Here is a 24,877-nt window from a genome sequence, read left to right on the forward strand (position 1 = left end):
CACAGTTTTCTATGGTTAAGAGGTTTGGTGTCTGTTGATGTGGATGTTACTCATGCATCAGACATAGATGGAATTCTTACAACAGAACCTATCTCTCTTGAAAGGTCTATGAAATTACTAAAATTTTGTAATCCCAAGGCTCCAACTTTACTTAGGGGTTGTTGTTTAATTGCTATTTTTCACAAAGGGACTATGGTTCCCTACTAAGCTTACTGGAGGTAAGGATTTTTAATCAGATGATCAAATCTGTATTACTCCACTCATCAAATTAATCAAATATTATAACAATCTAGTATTTCATTCCATGAATTTCAATTTAAAGAAAATAACAAAAGAAGGCAGGAAAGGAAAAGGTTAAAATTAAATTTATGCTTAGCAATTGCACTTGCATATCTTGATAACACTATGAAAAGAAGATAAAACAATCTATACTTCACCAGAATAGATAGTGCAAATCCTTAGAGGAAATCCAATACACCGTGAAATAGCCAAATGCACCAAAATTCTTGCATAGTAATTTGATATTCCAAAAGCATTAGCAAATATTCAGTCTGTCTGATATGAAATTACATAGACCAAATGATGATATTCTTAGCAAAACATTATGCAAAAGACAGACAAATGTGCTTACTGATAGTGAAAAGAAACCATGAAGTGAACTAGAGATTAACAAAATTGGTCTTACCTCAGCTAGTATCAACAATTTCTGATCAATGAAAATAGACAAGTCCTTGGCCTTTCATTATTTTATAGAATACAAGACCCTTGGAATCGTTACAATTTGAAATTCATGACCCTAGGAACACATGGCAAATCACTACAAGACAAAACACGTGACAATTGGAAAATGGAATATTGCAGGACTTTTGACCAAAGTGTTGACTCCATCCAAAGAGTCTTTTAATTCTCTTGACAGACTTCCTTATTCAGTAGGCACCCAAATTCCTGCAAAAACAAATCTCCAGTAAGAACAAAATGTCCTGCATATAGTAGCGATCAATTTCCCTGCTAGATTTGCTAGTCTACTCCAGTATCATCTTTGATTTTTATTTCTCTGCCCTTTGTGAGTTTAAACTCCCTAAATGTTGCCAATCATGTGTTTATCTCCTCTCTTTCAAACTTCTGAGAGAGTGTCAAGTTAAGCTTCTGCGCGTTGTACTTGTCCATCATGTTCACATTCTCCGTGTCCCTATGTTTATTTTCTCTCTGATAATTTGCAATTATATTCTTTATTTTGACTTTATCATCCATAAGTTCCCTGTTTACATAGCCATTAGGTTAGACATCTTCCTTGTCAGGTGTTCTTTATATTTCTCAACTTCTGCCTCATCTTCCCCCAATCTGTCAAATTCTGTCAAATCTCCTGTTAGAAGATTGATGACCTTAATGTTACCATCTTTTACTTCTTTGTTGTAGCAAAGATATTGCTCGTCTCTTTCAGACATTCATCTAACCTTGCTCTCTCCCATCCAGTTGCATCTCCCATCTCTTTAATTTTGAAATGTCTTCACTTTAAGGCTCCAAGGTTACCAGGAGATGGGGGTACTTGGAGACTCCAGAGACTGGCACCGGTACTGGTACGGCTAATTTTCAAAAATAGGAGATGGATACTTGGAGACGCCAATTTTTTAAAATTTAATTTAATAATTTTCAGAAAATATCATGATATAAAACTTTGAAAACGAGAACAGTGGTAAAGTTTAACATTAACTTTAAAATTGAAATTAAAATTGCTTATATTGCCAGTACCATAGCTAGTCTAAATGGTTTACTGAAAGTAAGGTAATATAGCTGTTGAGCACACTAATATTGTAGGCTAAATAGTAAAGACAATTTCTCTTTAGACCATAACAATGACAAGAAATCAGTCATATAATTGTTTATGGCCCTCTCAAAAAGTCTACACTATCAATGGATTCGATCACTATAACTTTGCATGGATATTTGTCTTCATGTGACACAATTTCCTTATCAGTTATTACTTATATCCCTACGACTTTGCTTTGCTGCAGGTTTATTTTATTTATTTGCTTTCCTTTTTTTTTTGCTTTTTACTGCATTTTGCCCTAAGTTTTCTAGCAAGAGACGTCAATTTCTGGTCGGGAGACTTTGGAGACTTTGGAGACGGTAGCCAAAAGCACCCTATGTGTCAAGAAGTTTTCGGAGACATCTCCGGTACCGGAGATGTGTCTCCAGGGGTAGGAGATGGGTCTCCTGGTAACTATGCTTTAAGCTATTATCTCTTTAGTAGTTGTTGGGGATCCATCTTCTAAATTTGGATTATTCTCTCGGCCTCAGCTTCATTCCGTCTCCTGCGATTTTCACAAGTCTTTCTCAACCTAATTGCTTATTCATCCATTTGAGAGGCAAGTTTATGTCTTTCTACTGCTGTCCTAATTGTCTCCATTCCTACCTGTAGGGTAAGATCAACCCAATTTTCAAATAAATCTGCCTCGTTTTTATGTCTATAGCCTCTGTCTCTTCTTTCAATATAATTACAGATAGCAGAGTGAGTTCTATGATCTATCATAGCTTGCTTTGGCTGTTCTATTTCTCTGATAAAATCCTTCAATTGAATTACCTATTATTTCAGCTCTTTGATCTTCATTTTGTATCTCATCAATCTGACTGCTGTGACTATAGTGATCTGATAGTCATCAATATCTTGTACTCGGGATGTACATCCCGTATGTGCTATAGTGATCTGATAGTCATCAGTTGTGATGTGCTGTTTGTCTTTATCTCTCTAATCTCTTTTATTCTCTGATTCACTCTTTTTCTCTCCGCTAATATCTGGACTAATTCATTATCATCCTCACCTTCACCGTGTGTTGAGGGTGTTTGCCCCATTGTCTCCCCCATTATTGTGGTGTTAACTGATGGTGGTGAGGCCTACTATGCTATGTCACCAGTTGTGAAACAGATTGGTGTATTGACCTGTCTTGAATTTGCACAACTATATTTGCCTGTTGGGCAACCATTGATATTATTTCTGCTCTAGGTATATTAGAGGTAGACACTAAACTAATAGGAATACTTGTTGTTTTCCCAATCAAACTTATCATGCTGTTCCTAGCCATTAAACTAGGATCTTCCTGTGAAGTAGTGACAGGAACTCCCACATCATGCAATTCTGTTTCTTTTGGGAGGTCTTTATTTCTTGAGCCATCATTATTTTTCTTTTCTTGACCATAAAATCATCATAGCTTGGCTCTTCTATAGTCTTTTTCTTTATCTTCTTTCTGTCACAAGGGTTGCTGCCCTATGGTTATCTATCCATTGCTGATTGGTAGCCATGATGGGTTGATTGATTTCTTCGACTGATGTAACTTCAGGTTGGGTCCAGTTTGATTCCTGAATTTAGGAAATGTCTCTCTGTTTTCTTGCATCTGTGTTGAAGATGTCCGGTTTACACCAATTAATGCTTTGTCTAGAGGCTGCACAATATTTTTCTAGAGTTTTTTATTTTTTTGCCGCTCTCCTAATTGCTACTCTAAAGAGCATTGTTTAATCTGCGAATTGCTGGTGAATTACCACTTCCACTCCTTGTGCTATTTTGTTACCCTTCCATTTCCCATTTAGCTTGGCATTAGAGATGCTCTTGCCTGGTGCTATGATAATAAAAAGAAAAGGGGACAGCAGGTCACCTTGCCAGATTCCTCTATTGGTTTGGAAAAAACCTTGAAGGCTTCCATTTACTAGCACTAAGAACCTTGGGTTTGAACTGCATATTTCTACCCATTGTATCCATTCTATTGCAAATACCAAACTTCTTCATCACCTCCAAAAAGAATTACCCATCTATTTGATCATAAGCTTTCCTAACTATCATTCTTTCTACCTTGGCTGTTCTAATCGTATGAATCACCTCATGAGCCGCAATGGTGCTCTCCGTGATTGATCTCTATAGTACAAAACCACTTTGTTCCATTGAAATTATGTCTAGTAAAATAACCTTCATTTTGTTTACAATTAGTTTGGTTATAATTTTGTATACTGTGTTGCATAAAGATATTTGTATGAAATCATCAATGGTTTCAATTGCACACTTCTTTGGGATCAAAGCAATGGAAGTATTATTCAAATCCTTTAGCATTGTTGCGTTTTTCCTTAAATCTTCAACTGGTTTTCACCAATTTTGTTTGGATGATCTCCCAAAATGTCTGGTGGGGAAACCATTTGGCCCAAGTGCCTTATTTGCGCCAATTTGGAAAGTGGCCTTTTTAACATCCTCCATCATCACAGGGCACCTTAGATTGCTCTTTTGCTCTTGCCTGATCTTAAGAGGAATGTTATTTAGGATTTCATCTCTGACCGCCTCCTCCATTTCATTACTCCCATTCAGCAGATCTGCCAATTTGGAAAGTGGCCCTTTTAACATCCTCCATCATCACAGGGCACCTTAGATTGCCCTTTTGCTCTTGCCTGATCTTAAGAGGAATGTTATTTAGGATTTCATCTCTGACCGCCTCCTCCACTTCATTACTACCATTCAGCAGATCTTGAAAGTATTACACCACCTCATCAGTTTCTTCTGTTGTTTGCAGAAGAACCCCATCTCTATTTTTTATCGAAAAAATTCTATTTTTGTTGTGATTTGCTTTGACCAAGTTAACAATTTTTTTTGTATTTTTATCTCCATCTTTCAACCAACACTATGGTGATATTTGGTGCCAAAAGGTCTCTTTTCTTGCCAAATTTTTTATAAGCTCTCTATTTAAAGTTTTGTCTTGTTGAAATTTGCCTCTCCCATGCCTCCTTGATTATCTTCTCCTTCAATGCTGCTAGTTCATCCTCTATTTTGTTTTTCCCCAAAAAAATATTTTTAAAATGAGTAATATTCCTTTCTTTCGATTGAGATTTTATAAAGTGTACTTTCTTGTAGAACTAGGAAAGCTTTGAGCTCCCTTCCCTGGGAGCCTCACTCCACCATTCTGCCATTTTGATAGATAATTTTTTTCCTTTGAGCCACACGTTTTCAAATTTGGATGGACATCTCTAAGGCACTGCCTAGCCTGACATGTAATAGTATGGGGCAATGATCCAAACTTGTTACTAGAAGAATTGAGAATTCAAAAATGTCTAGGAGCTTCTCCCAGTTCCCAGCCAACAAGAAATTGTCTAATTTCTCAACTATGCTTGTGAGACCTCTTGTCCTATTGGTCCATGCAAAGGTTTTATTTTTGGGTGTTGCTTCTTGCAGGTGGGTTGTCAAAAACAAAATTCTGAAAGCCCATTTGCACTTGGGTCAATATTGTGAGATTTTGCCAAGATCAAGAGCTCAATGAAAAGTACAAAATAGAGAGACAAAATATAGGACAAGAATAAACTGTATTCTCATCAATAGATAAATGATCAATAGTTGTTCAATAGTTGTTTCATACAATGTAGATGAGCCTGCATATATAGGCAAGGTTATATGGATATGTGAGCACACAAACATGACATGTGGCTCAATGAGAAACAAGGGTAGGTAGGAAATAGGTGTGGTAGGTAGGAGAAACAATAAAATATTCCACATGAGGTGGATCACCCACCGAAGGTGGAATTATCACTCCACAATAAGTGGATATGATAAAGTAGTAACAAGATCACCACCATCAAAAGGTGGAAATTCTCCTACACACACTATCCCAATGTGGCTCAAACACCCAAGTGTCTCATACCCAAACTACTATGAAATGCATTATCCTAAGTAAACTTAAGTAAGGTGTAATTATATCCAACATGAATAATTATTTACACCAACACCCTCCTTAAGTGCAACTTAGGGGAATGCACTTAAGTCTACAATGCAACTAAGCAATGCAAGATGGGTCCCGGCTACGAGGCCATGTTAGGTACCCATGTACAAATGCAAATGCATGCAAACCAATGCAATGAAATCTCTCACAAAGTGAGGAAAGAGAGAAAAACCCAATGGGAAGAAACCCTCCCCCAAAAGAGAGATGAAAGCTATACAAGCGAACTCTCATAGAAGCATGTGAAGGACAAAACCCCATGTGAGGAAAAAGTCCCCCCCCATATAAGAGAAGAAGAGAAGCTAGGAAGCCCCCCCTCAATATAGAATCTACACCAGTGATAGAAGCTCAATGATGTATGAAGAAACTGTTACACGAACGTTGAACAACATTCCTCCCCTTTAGGAAGAAACAAAACCAAAGGTGTATCCATGAAGTCTCCCCAATTATGAAGGGAAGATGTATGAAAAAAGCTCATGATGAATGGAGTCTTTGAAAACTGCTTAAGTGTCCCCATGTCGATGCTGAAAGATACCCCCTCCAAAGGTGGTAAACCGCTCTACACTGCTGAAAAAGGCACTCCAAGATCTAGTGGAGAAGAATGTAGAACAATGTCCAAAGACTCACATGTCTCCTCTAAGCATAAAGAGACCTCCTCCAACTGCTGTACATAAGTTTCCACAATCATGTCAACCTCGAAAGAATGATCATGTAGAGAATGAACAAGAGGGTCAGAGTGTTCCCTCGCAACAATCGAAGAAAGATCATCTTCATCAAAGAGAAGATGAATATCATCAATGATGTCTCCCAAATCTGCAATGTAGGATTCCACAAACAAACCTGCAATGTCTGTCAAGTACTCATCCCATGAAACTGGAGCTGCAAGACAAGATATATCCTGCTGCACTAAATCACAAGAAGGCAAAACTGTCGCACTAGCTGCATCATCAGGTGCAATAGGTGATGTGACATCAATAGGAGGAGATGAAACACAAGGCTCAAGAACAGGGTCACATGTGAGAATCCCCAAGTTCAAGTACCCAAAGTTCTCTTCAAAATCTGAATCATCACAAGAAGTGTGATCATCATGTGTAGAATCATCATATATAAAATCATCCTCATCAACAAAATCTGAAAAGGAATATAACCGAGATGCATGATCCACCACCCAAGTCGCAACGATAGCTCTAGTTTCCAAGTCTCTAATGAAAACCGACTTAGGTGTGAACTCCACAATTCTCTTAGTTGCCCCATGTGTGATTTGATAGATGGAAGAAGATCGTTTGTCAAATGGGGTACACACAACACATTATTGAAGAAGTTATCGCCAATGGCAATAGTTCCTTTCCCAATCACATCCATGTATGTATGATTCCCCATCAAAATCTGTGGGATGTGGCAAGGTTCAAATGAAGAGAACGTAGACTGCGAAGATGCCATATGATGAGACGCCCCTGAATCTAAAAGCCATCTCCCTAAATCATGACTTGTAGTAGCACAAAGAGCTTTTCCTTTTCTTGTCCCAAAAGAGTGAGTCTTCCCACTTGTTGAAGCCATGAATGCTTGCCCTTTCCCTTTTGATTGTGAGGAAGTGGAAGTTGATGAATCCTCCTTGTAGCCATTAGGCAAATCAAAGTTGTGCTTTTTGAGGATGTGTGTGAGCTCATCAATCTTCTTAGAATGGCAACGATGCTCCTCATGACCAAATTTTTTACAATAGGCACAAGTAGGTCTCTCCCTCTTTCGTGAATTGTCCTTCTTGGAAGAGGATGAATCTCCTTGTTGTGGAGAAGGTGTTGCTTTGTCCTTAGGCTTTGATTGCCATTTGTTCTTGTTTGAGTTGTCCTTTCCTTGATTTCCTTTGTTCCCTTGATTTGCCACTAATGCTTGAGACTTAGGAGCCTTAAGAATGCCCATGCTTATCAGCTTAGTTTGTTCCATCATCAACATTTCAGCGAAAGCATCAAATGTACGCATTGTGTAGCTTGAACCCATTGTCATCCTATGGGTTTGGAAACTAGAAACAAATGCTGCATATTCTTGTGGAAGTTTGCCCATCAAATTGAAGATCAATTGAATATCCTTCTTATCAATGCCACAATCTTTGAGTTGTGCCCTCAACTCTTTTGCCTTAGTGACATAATCTTGTATAGTATCAAAGTTCTTGGGATCTAACATGGTGAGAACACTATCAATCTGATATCCCCTAATCTCATCAACTTGCCCATACAAGTCTTGAAACTTTTCCCAAACATCCTTAATTAGAGTACATTTCTCAATATGAAAAATGAGATCCTTTGATACATACTTTCTTAAGGTACCAATTGCTATGATATTTTTAGTGAGCCAATCCAAGTGACCAACAGGATCAGCGGGAGCAACAATAGTTGCATCAATATAATGAGTTAGACCATTTTCCATAAGTTTACTCCATGCATCAATTTTCCAAGTAGCCTAATTATGAGGAGTTAAGAGAGGAAACTTAGGAGAACCCATAATAGCAAAAAGGAAGGAACACAAGAGAACAAAAGCACAAGAGACACCCCCCCAAATCCAATCAATCAAAGTACCCCCCCCCCCCCCCCCAAAAAAAAAAGGATGATTTTGACACTTTATGTGTAGTGCGTGTACAATAGGCCACTTGCAAACAATGGCAAGGTGGACTTCTGATTTTGTTTTACAACTACCCCAATAGGCTGAGAACTACAATGCAAAAGACCAGCAGGATAGATCTATGCAATACAAGTGCCAAATTGGCCAAAAAAGACCATATGTTGAAAGTACAATTTCTACCCAAAATTGCTGCAAACTGATAGCATATTATGAGAGTAGACGAAAAATTATGCACTTTAAAAAAAAACGGTGAAAAGGAGTTCGTATGAGCCCAAACAGAGTCTTGGAAGCTGCAGAAACGGGGATTGGACAGGTACAGTCACCAAAAACTGAGATTTCTGAAAAATCTGTCCATGAAAATCAAAAAATAATTCCACCACGAGAAAGTACACGAAATTCTAGCCCATTTCAAAAAAAATTGCACCAAAAAAGGAGCAAAAATGAGCAAGATGTGGCCTTCCAAAGTTGGACTGCAAAATCGAAAAGCTTAATGGAGGGGGCCTGCCGATTTTCAAAAAAATGATGACGTTAGCCAAACACAAGGTTAAATTTGATGGTCCTCTAGCCGTTGCGAAAACTCCACGTCCCTGCTAACTGGGTGTTCGTACTGTACGAACTGCTGACATGTCAAAAACCGATTCGTTGACAAGGCTGACGTGGCAGTACGGTCGAGTGACGTGGCGTACTGACCTGGTGAAGTGGTGTTGATGTGGTAGCCAACTGGGCTGCTGATTGTGCAGGTTGGTGTCGTGGCGTTGACTGTGCTGGAGACTGCGTGGCAGGGTGGCCCACGTGGCAGTGGGGCCCAACAGAGGAGGTACACGGCAGGGTGGACGCATGACGCTGCATGTACACGACGCTGACGGGATTTGCGTCGACAGGCGGGAAGGGAGCTGGTGCCGGCAGCACTTAGCGGCAGTCGTGAGATAGAGTCGGCAGTGGCCGACGGGAAGGAAGTCGGCCGACGCGGAGGCCGGAGCTGGCACATGGTATCAAAGCTCAATGAAAAGTACAAAATAGAGAGACAAAATATAGGACAAGAATAAACTGTATTTTCATCAATAGATAAATGATCAATAGTTGTTCAATAGTTGTTTCATACAATGTAGATGAGCCTGCATATATAGGCAAGGCTATATGGATATGTGAGCACATAAACATGACATGTGGCTCAATAAGAAACAAGGGTAGGTAGGAAATAGGTGTGGTAGGTAGGAAAAACAATAAAATATTCCACATGAGGTGGATCACCCACCGAAGGTGGAATTATCACTCCACAATAAGTGGATATGATAAAGTAGTAACAAGATCACCACCATAAAAGGTCGAAATTCTCCTACACACTATCCCAATGTGGCACAAACACCCAAGTGTCTCATACCCAAACTACTATGAAATGCATTATCCTAAGTAAACTTAAGTAAGGTGTAATAATATCCAACATGAATAATTATTTACACCAACAAATATCATAGTCGTTCCACTTTTTTCTTGAGCCATCCTTAGTGGCATTGAAATCACCGCTCAACCAAGTTCTGCAAGGTTTTTTAAAATCTGCTTCCAAATCTCTTTTTCTTCCCTATCCTAGATGGGCCTTATATATTCTCTAAGAAAATAGGTTCTTTTATTGTTAAACTTCTTAACCATTTGCTAGTTTTGGTTTACTATTAATCTTTTTATGTTCAAATGGTTTATTTTCCATAAAACACCTAGGCCCCTCAATGCTCCCACCACCTCAACAAAAATACCTTTGCATTGTCTCCATTTTTGGATCAGCTTTCCTACATCTTCCTTATCTAGTTTTGTCTCCTGTAGTAGAATTACATCTGGTTTCACTTCATCAATCTGTCTTTTGATCAAGTGATGCTTGTTAGGGGTATTAATGTGCTTAACATTCCACGCTAAGGTCTTCATGGCAACTTGGGAAGGGCTAACCCCTTCCTTGATCTCATTTTCATTTGCGCTCAAGTGCTTCTTGCAATTTCTAATCTAACTTGGATTTTCTTTTGGCCTCTTTGCCTCTTTTGCTCCAATTTCGACTTCCCCACTTTTGCTAGACTTTGGCTTAGTGTGCTCATTTCTAGGATATCTTCTTCGTCATCCTCAAAAACACTATCCTCTCCTTCTGTAGATGCAGAGTTGTCTCCACTTTTCTCTGCCAATGGATGGGTGTTCTCCTTGTTCTCCATATTCCTCGACCATCTGACATGTTTACATCAGTAGGTTGTAGTAGCCATGTTGTTTGAGGTCTTCCATTTTTCCTCACACTTGACTTCAGTGTAATTATACCTCTATATTCCTTATCTATCGCCCTTGGGTTCATCAATAATCCTTTTTCGGTCATTTTGTCGACTACTTGCTTCTTGATGTTATTAATTTAAGTTTTAATCTCAACAATCCTTTCTATTGTTTCTTGCTTTCCTTCCTTTGTTTCCTCAACCCTCTTGTCTCCCAATTTTACTTTCTGTTGTCAAACCTTATCTTTTATGGCCATCGTCTTCACACCTATTGTTTGATGGGTAACAATCGCTTCCTTGAAGTCTGTGGGTTTATCTGTTTCACCATTTGTTCAACTTTCTCCTCCATGCACTCCTCTAAATGCCCATGCTTTTTGTATTTCCTGCATACTTCCACCATTTCCTCTTCCTCAATTGTTTGTCGCCAAATGCTTTGTTTCAGTCGAAGCTTAATTCTTGCTGGTAATGGTAGGAAGGGTTTAAGATTGATACACAGTCTGACATACGTACTAAAATCTCTTTCTTCTATAGATGAGCATGACACCCCAAAACAGATTTCAAGAAGCCACGATTGTTGAGGAAAAAATCGCCAGACCTAGAAATTGAAGTTTACTAAGCATCGTTTTTTCGGAAAAAAAGGGTAAAAACCCTAAGGGAGACCTGTACCCATGTTTTTTGAGGATAAGATTAGGCAAAACCAAACACAATTTTGAGACAAAAATTGAAAAACCCTTACAATAATTTTGGAGGAGAAAATTATAAACCTTATAGAATAATTTTTTACCTTATAAACCAAACAGAATAATTTTTTTAGGATAAAAATTAATAAAACCCTCCCAAAATTTTGTAAGGGAAAAAATTATTAAAACCCATCAAAAATTTTTTAAGGGAAAAAATTTATTAAAACCCATCAGAATATCTCTAGGCGACCAAACAAAGAGGCAGATTGTGTGCCCTAGTTGCATTGTTGCAGGGAGATGAAGACATCGAACAAGGCCCAACTCCACAAAGCCCTAGACCGTAGGTATAGAGGATCTGAAACCCTAGGTCGCAAGATGCAAAATACAAATGCGGGTTGCAGATCTGAAACACCACAGTTGCGAACAGAAACCAAAAATCCGTGGGCACAAAAAGATAGAAGAAAACCTCCACAATCTTCAAACGCAACACCCAAACTGCCCACGAACACATGTCCACGAACCCACAAAAAATTCGAATTATAGCTCCAAAAGAGCCCACGAAATTCTTCAAAGATTTCAATAAAACCTCCAACAATTTATAAAAAATCGAGAAAACTAATTTCTGGGAAAAAGTTCCAGATAAGAAGAGGTTTAAAAAAATTCGTCAAATTTTATGAAATCTCATTGGCCCTATCTGATACCATTTTAAAATATTTGATGTTATTAAACAATAGAGCGAGAGCTCTATATAAAGAATTTACAAGATACGATGTTTCTAAAAGAAACAATCGCAAACTAAAGCTGAAAATAGAAACTAATTAAAGATGACTAAGAAGACTAAGATGACCATTAAAGAAACATTACAGTGGGCGAGTCTTTAATGTAAAAACCATAGCCTCCCATCATAAATGGGCTATTGTTCAAAATCCTTTTTTGCATCTCTCAAAAGAGTACTCTACCAGAAAAAATCTGTCAGGGTTTTTAAAATAATGTCTTCTCCCTAGTTTTTGTCACATCGGCTTCTAACTTTACTCAAAATAGGCAAATCCGTTGCCCATTTCATTGGCTTCAACTTTGATTATCTCGCATGGCACAATCTTTTACCTCTAGGGGTTTTTGTCCTCTAGCCATTATGGCCAAAACCTAGTTGGTTCCAGTTTTGGTCCTTCCACACATCTTCCCATCCCCAATCTTGCTGAAAAAACCTCTCGGCTCTTTCTTCTCTATGTCTTCCATACTTTCCGACCTCCCATATTCCATAGTTGTTGTGAACCTAGTCCTTGCGACTTTGTCAGAAGTGCCCTCGCTCCATCATTGTTAATCATTAGGTAAAACTTCTTCTTGGTTATATGTGTAGGCTAGAGTTGCGTTGAATGATTCTAGGCTTTACTTTTGTCTTCTTTATAAAAATGGAGGTCCTTCTTTGGCATTAGTATATCCTCCTTTTAAATTTTTTGATGTTGTTGGTATGATTTTACTTCTATAATTTTAAAGAAAAGGTACCTCATTGATCAAAACCATGTTTTTAAGGGTAGAGTCAGTTTTCCACATTTAAAAAATATTTACCTATCTTTCTAAACAAGAAGCTCACTTTCAATGCTTGATTGTTGATTTCACAATTTTTTCTCTTTCTAGACCAAAATTTCACTTTTGATAATCACTTTCAGTTTTGATAATTGAAAACAATTATCTTCCCCTTTTGTTGTGCCTTGCTCTCAATCCCCATTGTCGGCAGGGTCCCCCCTTTCTCATCTTATCCTCGCTAAGGTCCCGAGTAGGAAGTTTTGGTAAATTTGTAGAGAGAAGATGCGGTAGTTAGGAATTTGAGTGTTGAGAAGATGATCTGACTTGAGATTGAACCAGTTGGAGTCCTAAGTCCTAGAGAATTCACACCTTGAAAGTTGATCGCGATTCTGTTCGTAAACAGAAGTTGAATGAAGAACTTGAGGTGAAATCACAAATATTGTCAAATCAAAATTGCTCATGAGCAAGTTTGAAGCCTGAAGCCAGAAGCCAGGATGTCTAAGGCAAATCAAAAGTTGCACCTTTTGACTGAATTGGCCTAAATTTTGAGTTTGCAATGTATATGGCAAAATCTTGCAAAGTGACTAAAGATGCGAAGTAGAATAAGTAAACAAGACATTTCTCGCAAAACTGCCAATCTAGCTGAACGCATTTGTTGAGTGATTAAAACTCACAAAATTGTTTCTAAGGTCGAAATACAACTAAAAAAAAAAGACTTTCAAATCGGCCTCTTAGCCCGAAATTCAAGATAAAGTTACAAAATCGGCCTCTAAGGCCAAAATACAAGATAAAGTTTCAAAATCGGCTTATGAGTCGAAAAAAGCCAATACAAAGTTCGAGTAAGCTCACAAAATTGGTTTCCAAGCCAAAATTGGCAAAGCTACAAATCGCGCGAAATAGTCTAAGAGGTCGAAAAAGTGAGAAGGAAGTTAAATCGCGCAAATAACCTCTTTAGGCCGAAAATGCCAAAAGCTACCACATCGCGCCATCATCTCACAAAACACTTCACCTAGCCGAAAAAGGTTAAAGGCACTTAAGTTTGCAAAATCGGTCTCTTAGCCAAAATTGAGAAAATAGTCTAAGTCGCGCAAAGGAAAGCGAGAAGCCGAAAGTTGCAAAGGCCAAGACTCACAAAGTCGGCTTCCAAACCGAAATTGGCTAGAAGGGAGTCTAATTCGCACAAGATAGTCAGTTATCCGAAATAAGCAAGGGCATTCACAATCGCCCATTCCCACCTAAGAAGCCGAGAAAGTCCAGATCGTGCAAAATCTCTAATATGCCTGAAGTTGGAGACAAAGGGAGATATCACTTAAAAAGAGAATCATGCGAATCAGTCTTTTAGCTCGAATTTCAAATAAAGGGCGTATTAAGGCATTTCAAGATCGTGCATTTCGAACTTTTAGCCCGACATTTGAGGGTTTAGGGTAAACAAGAGGGCTCAAAATCTCGCATTTTGGCCTAGAAACCCGAAATTTATAAAGGCGTTGAAACAAAGTCTTAAAACCCCTAAGTTACACATATCATCTCATAGGTCGACAATGGGAGGAGTACAAATCGCAGTATACAGCTTTAGTTCGCACAATCTATCTTCTATCTAGCCAAAAATCTTCAAGAGCCAAGTCGTGCAAATAATCCTTTGAGCCGAAAATCTTCATAGGGTTCAAATCACGCAGAGGGTGTTCTTTAGCCAAAATTCATTCAAAATCTTAAAATTGTGCAAAGAACATCATTTGGCCGATAAGGAGAATAAGAAGAAGATGAAGAATCAGATCAGCTAAACCTCTTTCAAGCCGAAAATCAAACAATAGGTTCAGAGTCACGCCAACAAGTTAAAATCTCCAAGTTCGCAGAAGGGGTCTCTCTTTAACGGAAGTCGTTTGAAAACAAAATCGCCAGTTCAAATTTCTCCTTCAAATGATTAAATTTGTGCAAAATGATCATGTTGCTTGACCTAGGGTTTAATATACAAAGTGAATTTTCAAATTAATTTTGAAAACTTAAATACCCAAGTAAACATCCCACAACAACACTTAGCTATCAAAATTCTGCCTCCTGGCCGAAATTTCAAACTTGTATAAAATTTAGGAATCCCGGCCCAAAATTACAAAACACGTAGGATCATCTTTCCGGAAAATTGCAAGCATGATCATCTTCAACACAATCAACACGAATCAAAATTGAAAATTGAAAATACTCATTCACGTAAACTGATAGCCGTAGCAACTTTCCCAAACCATCAACAATCAGGAGCAACTCTTTTTGAAAATCTGCTCGAATTAGCTACCAAAAAAACAACAAATCTTCAGTATCCCGATCGAATTTAAAATGCAGAATTAAGATTGTTTAAATAGCTTGTTCCAGGACGTTTTCAAACTTTAAATTGTCTAGTTGTTTAACAATTTTTTATGCTAATGCCGTCTTCTGGCACTACTAACCCGTGTTTTCACTTTAAAACCTGTCTCGTAATCCATGTCCGGGTGTGCAGGATAAATGCCTAATCAGGCGACAGAGTCTTCAAAGGCACCCGACGCACTAGGAACATCACAAACCTCCAGAACCAACATTCCCCGCAAGCTGGAAAAAATGAAATATCAGTATCAAGGGGGGTGATCAAAGAGTCAAAGGTCTAGAGTGAGTGGGATAGTGTTGGGGATGCAGACCTTGGGCATATAAACATTCAAAACTTTAGAGACAGAGTGTATGCTCCAAATGCATATGGCAAACCCAGGCGGATGCTAGAAAGTGGCATCGCGCAGGCTGTTGGTTTCCCATCGACAGTACAAAATTATGAGCTCGTGGTTGAGGCCACAAGGCTCTATCAACCGTAAACAAGAATGGTGGTGGCAAAGAGAATGGTAATGGCTGACTTCACACTTGAGGCCATCGGGGAAGCATTTGACATCCCGTTGCCTGAACGCACCACCGTGGTGACCATTGATGAGGCCCAAATCGCTGTTGACAAGGATCCCAATAAGTGCGAGATATTAATAAATGAAGAATGGTTTAAAGTAAGAAGACCCCCAAGCACTAGGATCGTTAAAAAGACCTACAGAAGCGAGTTTAATGATGAATACGGGGACATGGTCACGTTGCTTAGTCGAGTTATGGGGCTCCCCCAGTCTAACCTATATGAGGATTGGATGTTCTATTTCACCGAGCAGGTCTTTAATGGAAAGGCTAAGTTTGATTGGGCTCAGATCATTAGCGATAACATTCACAGGCAGCTAGTGGAGCGCGAGGAGAAGAAATACTTCACCATGACCTCCTACTTAGTCTATATGTTCAGTAGGCATCAACAACTGCTAGGGTTGATCAGAAAGGGTGAGATTAGGAATGGGCCAAATCAGGTAAAGGTGTATGACTGCTACGCCCAATTGCATTATTATAATATAGCTCAAAGGGAGAAAAACAACATCGCCTATGCAATCGGTCAGTATGAGCGCGTGAATGATGCATTCACAATGCGCACGGTTAGAATGATGCAGGGGGGATTGCACATAAGGCTATCAAAACAGGCTACTGCATTGATACGGAAGTACGGGGCGTGGTTCATTCAGTTCCCTCGCTTATCCAATATCAGAATCTTAGGCTTTGAGGACGCACCATACTGGCTTCCCCGTTATCCATCAGACAAAATGGTCCTCATGGAGGTTGCAAGATAGGCGCACCCAACAGGGAGCATACTTAGAGAAAAAAAGCATTTGGTGTTCACATTCCCAATGGTCATAGGCAAGAAGGATGTATATTTCAAAAACTCTGTGCAAGTCGAGGAATCCTTTGATGAATTGGCAACGTATTGCTTGCAAGAGCATCTCCCTAGGAGATACTTCGACCCCGCTGGGTTAGGAAAGAAGGCCTATGGTAGGCATTACAGAGCTAAGGTATTCATAGAGGACTACTGGGCTAACTGCCTAGATGACTTTGAGGTCTGTCGACGAGAATACTCAAGGTTAGATGTTCAACAAATGAGAGATTTCGAGTACCGCCAGGTCTTGGATCAGGTGGTTGATTATGAGGTAGTTAAAGACCTCCGAACAGCCATTAATTGGGCCTAGGACCCGATCACAAACTTGGAGGCCATCATGGAAGGCCCTAGAAGATATACAGACAACTGGCTATCCTAGCAGATGGAAAGACTAACTCATGAAGGGACTCAGTTCACATATAATCTCATGGGCAATCTTGATTCCCAATCTTCAGAGAACGAAGGAGCGTCAAGTGCGCCAAGGGAAGAAGAGGTTGAGGAGCTGGAGAAGAAAAGAAAGAAGGCAAAGGCTAGCAAGGGAGCCCGGACATCAAAGAGAACAAGAAGGGAGAAGATACCAATTAGGAGGCCAGAAGTTAGTACCTCATCCAAGGATCCCAGTTCGAATGATGATGGAGTCGAGATTGATCATCTACCAACCCCACCTTCACAAAATGATCCAATTGCATCAGAGGCGAATGATCCTCAAAAGCAAAGTGAGCAAGAAACAGAGACACAAATCATTAGTTTGGAGAGACCTGAAAATCAGGTTGAGGATGGAGAAATTGTGCCAGATCAGGGGACTGACAGACAAGAGCTCACGCAGGGGAGCAGACATGAGGTGCAGCGGGAGGAAGGTGACAACAGAGATAACACCACAGTTAAGGGAGAAAAGGAGGAAGATAGAACCCAAGAACCCAGTAGAACCGAGGAGCAACCACTATTAGAAGCTACACATCAGTTGCTTAGTGAGGTGGGAGAAAACTCAACTGCAAGTAAAGGACTAGATACAGCGCCAAACCCACCTTCTACGTCTGATGAGCCGCAGATAAGCAGCAAGTCCGTTGAGACATCTAGAGGACAAGGTGGGGAGCTGGTGGTTACATCAAGACAAACCATCCCTCACGACTGGTTGATAGCCTGGGCACAACGAAAAGTAGTTGTCAAGGCGCCCGTTAACCTGGAAGGCATATTATCTCGAATTGGAGAAGCACATGACAAAGGAAAGAAGAAGCCAAGAACTTACTCCAGGACCACTAAGGATGAGTAGAGGAATCAGACGATTCATATTGCTGCTCCGTCCACAGACAAACCAGCAGATTAGGTTGCATTGGCCGACTATAGCATCACATCCATCCTGATAGGGAGACCGACCAAAGAGCGGGAGAGAGAAGAATTCAAGGATTCTATTCAGAACATGCTAAGGTAGCTGGACGAGATGACTGCTGAACATGATGTGTATCGGGTTCGTGCCTAGCAGGCCGAGGGATACGTAGATCACTTGCTAAGGCCATTACAACATGTTGCTCCCACATTCCCCCTTTGGCGTAAGCACAAAAAAATACAGTTGAGTTCGAAGGAGTGCGTAACATCGCCAAAGCAGTTAGAGAGTGGATCCAGAGCATTAGGACAAGAGGGGAGAGAATCATCAAAGATGTGCACAACGTGGCACTCAATATACAGTCAACCCACATAAAGATGGCGGAGGTAAAGAAGGATTGCTTCAAAATCCAGGAGATGATTGATATAGCTCTCCCCCTCATGAGAGCTCTCTTATGGACTCACACTCAGATTCCGGCGCTGCAGACAATCCTAGATCCTCACAATATCAACACCTTTACGGAATGGTATTGGATTGTAAACATGAAGAATGACATGGCGGACACCATCAGAAAAACTCAGGAGTGCGATGAAGTTTTGTCTAGCATTGAGAATGTCGGTGAAAATATTCTCCGGGTGTTGGTCACTAGCTGTAAAGATGGCATGGAAGGTGATGATGTGGTGTCACGATGGAATGACAGGTTGAGGACCGATAAAATATCATACTCCATGGAGGATATAGAATTCACTAGCAGTCTGCACTCAAATATACTGAGTTTTGAAGCTCGTCAATCAGACTGGCACAAACGGCTAAGGGTCGTGGACATCCATAGGGAGGGTATTCTATACAAAATGCATAATCCTCCTATTCTTCCCAGCAAGGAATTATTCTCGTTATGCATAAGGTTCCAAGACTATGTTCGGGTTGAATGCGCAGCAGGTCGGGACATCTGGGAAGATTACTTGCAAGGGGAAGTTGAATTTTTGGTAAAAGAATCTACCTCGGGAAAAGAGAAAGTGCTTTCCTAGAAATAGTTATTTCTTTCCAACTACCCAAGTTCATTGCAGATTTTGAGCTCTGTGCAAGTGCACTTTTTGGGGGGCAGCTTTATGTTTGGTAGTTATTGGTTAGTTAATAGTTGGTAGGGAGATATTTGTTCCTTATTAATAGGTATGGGCAGCCAAGCCTTAGAGGATGAATCTGGGCCACTTGTAAAGTTTGAATTTGGTTCATTCATCCAATTTTGGAAGTCTATATAAGGGACTGTTTTTCTCTCTTTTTGTAAGAAGTTCTAAGATTGTTGTTGAAACTTTGGCAAATTTTATGCAGATTTAATGGAAATTAAAGCTGTCTTATTTTCATGTGAGTGCATGGTCTCCTTCTTCATTATTTAATTTTCATGTCAAGTATTTTGTTTTCAGATAGTATTTTCAGGTTAGTATTTGATAGAAACCTTGGAGTTCATACCATTAAGGATTGATTGATTGGCACTCCCACTGCATGGTTAATCTGAACCCACTTATATGCTTAGTTCAGTTGTTAAATATCGAATGGGTAAAAGTTCTACATTTTATGTTCAATATCATGAAAATCTAACTCTCCTTGAAGATTGCGTTAGATTTTACATAATTGTGCTTTATTAGCATGGTGAAGTTAAATCTGTTTTTTGAAGCTTTCAGTCTATTTTCTTGAATATGCTGTCTTAGATAGACTAATTATTTGCTTTATCCCTCTTTTCCCCTCTTTTTTCCCCTTTTTTTAATCAGAAAGTTGAAGTCCAAAACAACATCGTATTAAAGAGAAATTCGTTGAAGTCAAGACTGTAGAGTCTTAGGGAACCCGTACAACCGAAACCGATTTTATCTAACCATGTAAGTCCCCTTTGTGTTTCCAGCAAAACACATCAAACAACTGAGTTATCCTGCGGTCATGAACTGACAGTTGGAACCTTGAGGTCGTCTCCGTTGATCAATTAAAAACAGCATTAGGGATCCCTTATTTCAAGAGAGGATAGAATACTCAGTAAAATAATTCTATTCTGTGTTGGCCGGATATAGTTGTAGCAATACGATTTTAGCAACGTCAACACCCTTCTAGCCCAAAAGTGCACTTTTGAAACTTTGATTTCTTATTTGCAAGTTTTAAAGAGTATACAACAAGGGAAACAATGCATTTTTGACAGTCGACTGTTATTTTTTCAAATTCACCATCATTCCAAAATTACACTTCTGCCCTGATGTTATTTTAAATATTTTGATGCCTCTTGCATTTTACACACCAAAACTGCATTTTTCAATCTGCTTTGTTGTTTTTGCAAATATTCTTTTCATCTAGATTATTATCTTCATTTTCCATAACCTGCTCATCTGGGCTCTGTTTTCCATCTTGTTTAAGCGCTGGAAATCTCTTTTTACCATCTATTAGATGTCATTGGTATAGTTCGAAAATACATGAAAGTGGAGGAGGACACTAGTATATTGAAGGACAACAAATATGGAGAGACAAGATCAACATTTATGAATAATAATGTTTTATAAGGGAATTATTTTTGTGCAGGGGTACAACACTTGATAAGCTAAATCAATCACTTTAGGTTGTCTCTTTCATCAGGTATGCCCTATGATGACCTATATCCACTTGCAAACTCTAGCTACTGTTTTCCTAGGTATGTTGAGCCTGGGCTTATGCACTATGAATCATTGTGTCTGTCAAATGTGCTCATGAGGGAGTTATGCTAAAGCAACTGTTTCAAGAAAACACATCCAATGTTAGGTTTGTCCATTAACTGTAATAGAACTCTTTAACTTTAAGTTTTCCAAAATGACTTGTGGGAGAATTATACTAATGTCATCGTCTTAATGATATGAATCCAATGGTATATGTGACCAACTACCCCAAAATTCCTGTTGATGTGTTTTTTATGACAGCGTCGAACACAGAATAAAGTTGCCTAATGGTCACTTCACCCTCTCTTGATCAAAGTACGATTGCATGCTAAGATTGCAAAAAGTTCAAACAATCGACTCCAAGGTTCCTTTATGCTACGGACGTGACTCAGTTGGCTGATGTGTTTGCTGGTAATCCAAGGGGCCTTACGTTTGCATCGTTCTTTCACTTCTTTGCTGTGGCTGGAACTCCATCATCGGATATGGCAATTCTGCGATTCTGTTGCTTCGAATGGACTAAAATGAACTGAAAGTGAAAGGGAAAGGGTTCAAAAGGATCTAAATCTATTCCTAAGGGCTATGATATCAATAGTTACTGCTTTGGTGGACAAATTCCAAACAAACCAAGCTCTGCTTCGCCAAGATCAACTACAACTTTGCAAGAACCGGTGCAATCTTCTGGGGATGCTAGAGGATTTTCAAATCGAGAAAGTACATTTGAATACCCCAAAACGGCGCAATCCAAACGACTATCCACAATCGAACTCAACACAAATTTAGGGGGCTCAGACTAACTTTACACTGCAACATACAATCAGCAAGATGCAAAAAGTATGAACCATGGAAATTCATCCGAGACCATTACATTCTCCATTGAAATCAAAGCACTTTACTATTTCTAATCTAAGTGAGGAAGGTGAAACCATGCAAGCTTTGAAAAAATAATTGAAGTGGACACCATCAGAGAACAATGTTTCACTATTATTTTCTCAAAAACTTATCGCAACAATTTCATACAAAGCTCCCTCCTCTTTACAAATGAGGGGGTCACCACTTTATATAGGCCTCAGGCCATGATTACATGCAAAACCCTAATTAGGGTTTGCCCAAAAGATTCTCCACACATGATGCAACAAGGTGGGAATCTCCAATTAATAACCCATCATGCCCATATACAATTAATTCAAAAGTACCCAAAATAGCATCCATTGCGCATTAAATGCACCACCTCTTTCAAATTTGCCCAACGTATGTTGAATATTCATCCATGCAAAAATCACCCCATTATGTCATAAATGCTCCATCATTTCCACATGCGGCGGCTGCATGCAAAAAAAATCTGCCATAAATTCAACATGCAATGATCGGGTCGCCATTTGGTCAAATATTCCGGCAGTGAATGCGCCACTCTACTGCCACGTGTTCAATAGATCCTCGCCATGCAAGTGGACCCCGTCGTTGTATATCCGCTCCTGCACATTTGGAATTGTTGGAGAGGGAAAATTCGATTCAGGAAGAATTTTCCTGAAGTCTCTTCAACTTTCCTTGCTCGAAGAAGGTTTTCCATCACTTGTCACCATCTCCTATTTTTTAGGAATTTTCCACAAATTAGGGTTTTAAGTGTAGGAGGGAGATAATTCTCCTATGAATCCAAAGCTATGAAATATTTGAAATTTGCATGTGATTTGATGCCCAAGAATGGATTTTTAAAAACTTTTCCTGGGGGAAATTTCTTGTTCAGTTCATCCCTGATTCCTTCCTTGCCTTAGAAATTTTATCTTCAATTCATCCTTGGGTGTGATTTCTTGTTGTGAAGGAATTCTCCTTTCGAAAGAAATTTGTTCCTTACCCCGAGGAAGGAAATTCTTCATGCCTTAGCCAATTTTCATGATTTCCAAGAACTATGTCCTGAAGGAAGAAATTTCAAACACTTAGTCAATTTTTCACCGTCCCTGGAATTCTGTCCTGAAGGAAGGAATTTCCAACACTTAGCCAAATTTTCACCTTTCCTGGAATTTTCATGATTTCCAAGAACTATATCCTGAAGGAAGAAATTTCAAACACTTAGTCAATTTTTTAGCTTTCTTGGAATTCTGTCCTGAAGGAAGGAATTTCCGACACAGAGACAAATTTTCACCTTTCCTGGAATTTCTTCTTCTTGGGCGCAATTCTTCCCTGAGGAAGGAATTTTCATTTTTTCACTTTCTCCATGGCTCTTGCTCTTTGGCACCCTCCCAGGTGTTAGGGCGGAATTCTGCATAGGTGGTGAATTCTCACAATTTATCCATTTCTCCTTGCCTTCTCCATTCTGATGCCCTCCACAAGGTTGGGGCGGAATTCTGCATAGGTGATGGAATTCATTGATTTGTGAATTGTCCATGGAAATCCTGGTTTGGCGCCTTCCTCCTTGTTAGGGCGCAATTTTGTACTGGTGGAGGATTCATTGAAATTTGTGAATCCTCCATGCTTCCTTCATTTTGGCGCCTAGCTGTGGCCTGGGACAGAATTTTTGCATAGGTGATGGAATTCATTGATTTGTGAATTGTCCATGGAAATCCTGGTTTGGCGCCTTCCTCCTTGTTAGGGCGCAATTTTGCACTGGTGGAGGATTCAATGAAATTTGTGAATCCTCCATGCCTCCTTCATTTTGGCGCCCAACTGTGGCCTGGGACGGAATTTCTGCATAGGTGATGGAATTCATTGATTTGTGAATTGTCCATGGAAATCCTGGTTTGGCGCCTTCCTCCTTGTTAGGGTCAATTTTGCACTTGTGGAGGATTCAATGAAATTTGTGAATCCTCCATGCCTCCTTCATTTTGGCGCCCAGCTGTGGCCTGGGGCAGAATTTCTCATGGGCCAAGGATTCATGAAATTTGTCCACTTATCCTTGCCTCTTCCATTTTGGCGCCCAAGTCCACATTTGGGCGGATTTTCTGATGGGCCAAGGATTCATGAAATTTGTCCACTTATCCTTGCCTTCTCCATTTTGGCCATAGACTTTACCAAACCTGCTTAAACGAAAAGTAGACTTAATCAGTTTGACCCCCGAACACTCGCAAACTAGAGAGACTGACGGGACTGCTGCAAAAAGACCCCAAAAACGCAAGCCAAAAGACTGGGAGGGCCTAAAAAGTAGGGGGTCCCCATTTGCAATGGGGCGACGTGTGAAAACGTCACAACAATTCCCATTTCCAAACTTATTATATTTTATTCACTAAGTCTACTTCAAACAAAAACTCTCAACTTGTCTTGGATCGGAAGAAAGTAATATTGCTGCCTACCATACATTGCTTCTAGATCACAGATCAAAAAAGTATTCTTGAAACTTTCACCAGGAATTATTCTGATTTTTTAATATTTATCTATCCCTTTTTCTTCCTGATCATACCTTTCTTGCACTGCAGGATTGCTGCGCAAATTGCCACCTTAATAACTTTTGGAATGGTTAACAATATCCAATCATTGTGCAATAGCAGATTGCATGACTAATCAGCAGATTCTTCCAATATCAATACCATAGCATAGCATAGCATAGCAACTGATAAAAATGATATATTAAATAGACTGCTGCAATTGCAAAATTAGTTTATATGTCACAGGCTCACAGCAGTCTGTTACAGATCCCTTTGCAGCATGAGAGGAGCATAATGTAAGTATTTTTCTTCTTATAATAGAATACAAATCCTTGACTTACATCAAAAAGTATAGGAGGTTATAGGCAGAATGAGTGAAAAAATCTTCATTTAGTAGCATTAGAGATGAATCTTGAAAATTTCAGATTTGAAATAGATATAAGTAGCTGAGAATGATGCTGAAATACTAAATGAAATCAAGTCACTCTTAGTGGGAGACATCAGAAAGTAATTGAGAAAGAGAAGAGAACACAACTTTATGCCTAACAATTGATTGCTTTCCATGTATAGAAGACACTGGGTTGGTGCAACCCCTAAATCCTAATGATGTCAATTTCCTAGAAATTGTAAAATCTAGAAACTTGCATATGAGCATCACTCTGTGATGTGCATACCAGTTAGAATCTAACAAAAAATGCTTTGATTCTATAATCTAACAAAAAATGCTTTGATTCTATTCGAGGATGCTCTCATTCTTTCCAGCATTGTGGACTTTAGTATTCTGTGTAGGGTGAAATCTTTGAGAAACTGAGTTGAATATTCGGATTGATGTGTACCTTTGTACTGTTGCTACACTGGGCATCCTGAGTACAGGTAACATCATTGTATAATAATTACCTATATTGGTTGAAATTGAATCTTTGAGAGAAATGTATGTTGTACCTTAAGTACGACTTGGGCAAGATTAGAGTATATATATGCATACATTTTATTATCA

The 24,877-nt window shown here is 39.3% G+C and overlaps 1 protein-coding gene across 5 annotated transcripts in view; it reads left to right on the forward strand.

The window, feature by feature from the left end:
* The window catches only part of LOC131072219 (ribonuclease E/G-like protein, chloroplastic), a 305,133-nt gene that overhangs the window by 16,373 nt on the left and 263,883 nt on the right, over positions 1-24,877 (forward strand). The window lies entirely within an intron of this gene.

The sequence above is a fragment of the Cryptomeria japonica genome, chromosome 6, assembly GCF_030272615.1.
Source record: "Cryptomeria japonica chromosome 6, Sugi_1.0, whole genome shotgun sequence".
Taxonomy (NCBI): Eukaryota; Viridiplantae; Streptophyta; class Pinopsida; order Cupressales; family Cupressaceae; genus Cryptomeria; species Cryptomeria japonica.